The sequence below is a fragment of the Cucumis melo genome, chromosome 7 (assembly GCF_025177605.1).
Source record: "Cucumis melo cultivar AY chromosome 7, USDA_Cmelo_AY_1.0, whole genome shotgun sequence".
In the NCBI taxonomy this organism is placed as follows: domain Eukaryota; kingdom Viridiplantae; phylum Streptophyta; class Magnoliopsida; order Cucurbitales; family Cucurbitaceae; genus Cucumis; species Cucumis melo.
Window position 1 is genome coordinate 5,569,221 of NC_066863.1, and position 5,005 is coordinate 5,574,225.

Below are 5,005 nucleotides of genomic sequence, written 5' to 3' on the forward strand. Positions count from 1 at the left end.
GGCAATAGTACTCTCTGTTCAAAAATTTCAAGGCGATCTTATCAACAAGGAATTCCTTGCTCTTACTGACTCAAAGGCAAGCAAATTCATCTTTGAAAAAGATGTCAAGAATCTTATCTCCAAGCAAATCTTTGCAAGATGGCAAGCAATTTTATCTTGCTTTGATTTCAAAATTGAGCCTATAAAAGGGAGTGAGAATTCACTTGCTGATTACCTCTCAAGAGAACATCTCTTGAAAACCCCTTCAGCGTTAAATTCTCAGCATAATGGAACCACCTCCTGGCCGGCAACGGCCACCGAACCAGCGGCAACCGCCGCCAAACAATCAAAATAATAGCTAATTGAAACCACCTCAATCAGTAGCTTCCTGCTCAGGAACTACTCCTTCCATAAAGGAATTCCCAAGTCAATCATCTGCACCGTCACCTATGAGTGCAGAAAACTACGCCATGGACTTGCAGCTCGAGCAAGTTTCCAGGCGACGACAAGGTTCTGCTCAAAGAACTTTGACCATTCAATCAGACTCTTCGAGTCTTCCCCCTATTCCTTCAACCGAATTGTTGCGTCCCTCTGGACCAACAACATCAAATATGCGTGCCGCTTCCCCGGACGCTTCTTCCTCAAGGTCTGCAATACCGAGGAATCCTTCCTCGTATTCTCAAATCGTCAGGCCCAAGATTTTCCTGCCAAGACCTCCAATTAATGGTTATTTCACCAAAACCACAATGGTTGATTTAACTATAGAACCAGAATTCGATGGACCTTCTGTCCAAGAAGTTTGTAGTCAAATATTTCCTCATGGGTTCAATTTCTTGCCCGAGGATCTTTCAAAAACCAGGACTTTCTACGAGTACATTTTAGTTGACTCCAAATCAGCTGAAATTACTCATGTCCCAGATAAAAATGATCCCTCCAAGATCATTTATTCAAAGTTGAGAATTTTTCGTGTTCTCACTCCATCTTACTGGAAACAGGGGATGTTTGTGGGAAGAAAATTCTCTCACCCTTTCAAACCACCCTCATACAATTACCGTGACTATACAAAGGCATGGTATATTGTATTTTGGCTCCATGCTTACAACCATTCTTGGTTTGTGACATTTTGCAAGCAAGCTTACAAAATGCACTTCCCAAACTGGTTTCAAAATTGGTGGATGTATTTTGGACTCTCTGAAGAAATATTTCCGGTAGAAATTCAACGTTCGTACCACCTTTTTCAACAAAGTATCTATTCGTCGCCTCTTTCAAAGACGTTTAGGTTTGCTTTGTATTTCCAAATTCCCTGGATCTTTTGCTGGAATTTCCAGTTAGGACCTTCAGGAAACTTCAAAGCCCTGAGTAAATCCCTCAGGATCAAATGGTGGGAAAAGTTCAATTACTCCCATCTTGAAGTCAACAAGATCAAGGATTGGTTCAAAGCCAATATCCATCTCCAAGATATGACTAGGCAAGAGCACGAAGCCTTCCTCCTCACCAAAAACGCAGTCATGTCAACCCTTGCCGGAGCAAGCACTCAACAGGAGTTCAATTCTGTTGTCAATAACGTCGTTGTAAACCTTTCAGACGATAACGACAATTTACCAGAGGACGCTTCCCCAGCCTCTGTTAATGATGTCGATGATCTTGACTATGACCCATACGAAGACCTCGACATCAACGACCCATTTTGGGACACACAACCGTATTAGTCCAAATATGTGGTACTTCAAATGTATTTCAAGTGTTTAGTTTTTTAACTTTTAGTACTGTAAATTTATGTAATTTAATTTGTTTAAGTTTTGTAGCATTTATTTAGATAAGGTCATTGTATTCCGACCTTATCCTTGCTTTAACAGTCTGCTGATCTCAACTTTCTTTAAGAAGAACATTTGAAAGAGAAGACTTCATGACGGAGATGATACACTTCTACAGAGGATTCACCAACCTCAGGCAACGCAGGCAGCGTAAAGGAATAACTCTGGATGGGATTATTTCCAGGAGAATTTTTGAGAAATTAATTTTAATTTTTGTAGCAGGGCCTACGGGCGCTCCATTGGCAGCCAAGCGGGAAGCCGTAGTAAGACCAAACTAGGAGCATGTGCGCTACAAAGAGAGAAATTAATCTATCAAGAATTATATTCCATGCCAGGCAGAAGACAATCGGGTGACGTCATTATCTTCCCCAACGAGTTTCATTTTTGAAGAAAAGGACATACGGCAGACATATTACATTTATCTTTAATGCTTTCTTTAAATGCTTTCTATCCATAGTGGGGGTCCTGTCCCACTAGTTTTAATTTTCAAAAAAGAAAAGATTCTCAGATTAAGCCAAAAAAGGGGTTCTGTCCTGTCACCCATTATGAAAATCTTTTGTATTATCAATTATTGTTGGACCACTGTGAAGACAATAGTGAAGGTTAATTATTTTAGAATGGCCGACAGGACAGGACCCCTATCTTGGCTTTTTCTAAGAATTTGTTTTTTTGAAAATTAAAACTAGTGGGACAGGACCCCCCACTATGGATAGAAAGCAGAGTCGATAAATGTGATATGTCTGCTGTTTGTCCTTTTCTTCAAAATGAAAACTTGTTGGAGAAGATAATGACATCACCTGATTGTCTTCTGCTTGACATTGAATATAATTTTTGATAGATTAATTACTCTCTTTGTAGCGCACATGCTCCCAGTTTGGTCTTACTACGGTTTCTCACCTGGCTGCCAATGGAGCGCCCGTAGGCCCTGCTACAAAAATCGAAATTAACTTCTCAAAAATTTTCCTGGAAATAATCCCATCCAAAGTTATTCCTTTCCACTGCCTGCGTTGCCTGAGGCTGGTGAATCCTCTGCAGAAGTGTATCATCTCCATCATGGAGTCTTCTCTTTCAAATATTCCTTTTGAAGAAGGTCAGCAGACTGTTAAAGCAAGGATAAGGTTGGAATACAATAACCTTATCTAAATAAATGCAAAGAAATTTAAACAAATTAATTTACATGAATTTACAGTACTAAAAGTTAAAAAACTAACCACTTGAAATACATTTGAAGTACCACATATTTGGACTAACACGGTTGTGCGTCCAAAAATGGGTCGTTGATGTCGAGGCTTTCGTATGGGTCATAGTCAAGATCATCGACATCATTAACGGAGGCTGGGGAAGCGTCCTCTGGTAAATCGTCGTTATCGTCTGAAAGGTTTACAACGACGTTATTGACAACAGAATTGAACTCCTGTTGAGTGCTTGCTCCGGCAAGGGTTGACATGACTGCGTTTTTGGTGAGGAGGAAGGCTTCGTGCTCTTGCCTAGTCATATCTTGGAGATGGATATTGCCATGATTAAGGGATCAACTGTCTGGGTTACAGCCAGTGGAAAAGAAGTAGCTTCTAATTACCCTCCTGAAGAAGAAGCTTATTTCCCTCATCCAGCAATTCCTGCCATTAAAATGATTTCATGTCCCTACAAAACAATCAATGAGGATAAAGTCCAAAAGGTTGGAGTTCGTGAAATTAAGAATATCCTACATCAGCTCAACATCACAAACAAGATCCTTTCTACAGTCTCCAAGGCAGTAGAACGGATTGAGAATCCGGGACTTCCTTTAAAAAATAAGAATCCCGAAATCCCTCAAATCAACCCAAATCAACCGATCTTTCAGCCAAACAGCTTTAACATCGACAAGCTCAAAGAAGATGCTTCAGATTATCTTGCTGAAATCAACAAACGCCTTGCTGCTATTTCTCTCAACAAAGATTCGAAAGCAGCAACGGAAGGGCAAGGACCAAAAGGAATCAACATGATTAAGAGAGATTCCTTGCCACAAGCGTCTGACTCAAAAATACTTCCTGTAGCTCAATGGGTAGACATGAAAAATCATTATCCCTAACCATCTCCTCCTGACTTAGGATGGGACGATCTACATCATGAGAAACGAACTTATGATGGTCAATCTCTCATCACTTGGAATATCGACGGATATTCTGAAGCTCAAATGATGAATACGTTTCAAGAAATGCTGCTAGCCGCCACAGGCTACAGCACCAAAAAATCAACATATGAAACAGCTCAAATCCTCATATTAGGTTTCAATGGAAACCTAAGGAGCTGGTGGCATAATTTGCTGACGGAGCAGGATAGACAACGGATCCTGACTGCTACGAGGACAGTTGTCAAAACGAAAAATACCTCTACTCCTATCCAAGTTGAAGAACCGGATATGGTAAATCAATTACTCTATACGATGACCAAACATTTCATCGGGAGTACTCAAATTCATTTGAATTTAGCAAAAGAAGCTCTGCTTGGACTAAAATGTCACAAGATGAGCCGATACAAATGGTATAAAGACACGTTCATGGCACGTCTGTATACCCTGACGACATGTGGAGCTGATATCTAGAAACAAAAGTTTGTCGAAGGATTACCGCACTACATCTCTCAAAAGTTCTATCAAACCATGACAGCCAACTCCGTCAATCAACAGATAAATTGGGCCAATCTCACCTATGGAGATATTTCATCTACAGTTCAAATGATATGTGTTAATCTCTGCACAGAGAATAAACACACGACGAAGGTGATCAAAGATTCTGACTATAGTAAAGAACTGGGCACCTTCTGCAAACAATATGGTCTATCTCAAGGACCAAAGGAAGAGAAGAAGAAGAAAAAGAAAAGGCACTCTTCCAAAAACTTCTTTAGAAAAGGCAAGGTTAAAGATCAAGAGTCTCCTCAAAGAAGAAGGCATCATTACTACAAGGACAAAGGCAAGAAGAAATACTCTTCGAAGACCAATACGATATGCTTCAAATGCAATCAGAAAGGTCACTATGCAAACTGTTGTCCCCTAAAGGATAAAATCAATGCCCTAACGATAGATGAAGAGACAAAGCAATCCCTTCTTTACGCCATAAGAACGGATGATGATACCTCCTCTCAAACGGAGTCTTCATCGGAGGAAGACTATATCAATATTCTTCAAGAAGAAGGGTCCTCTTCTGAAGAGAAATTCTACTCTCAAAGTGACTCAA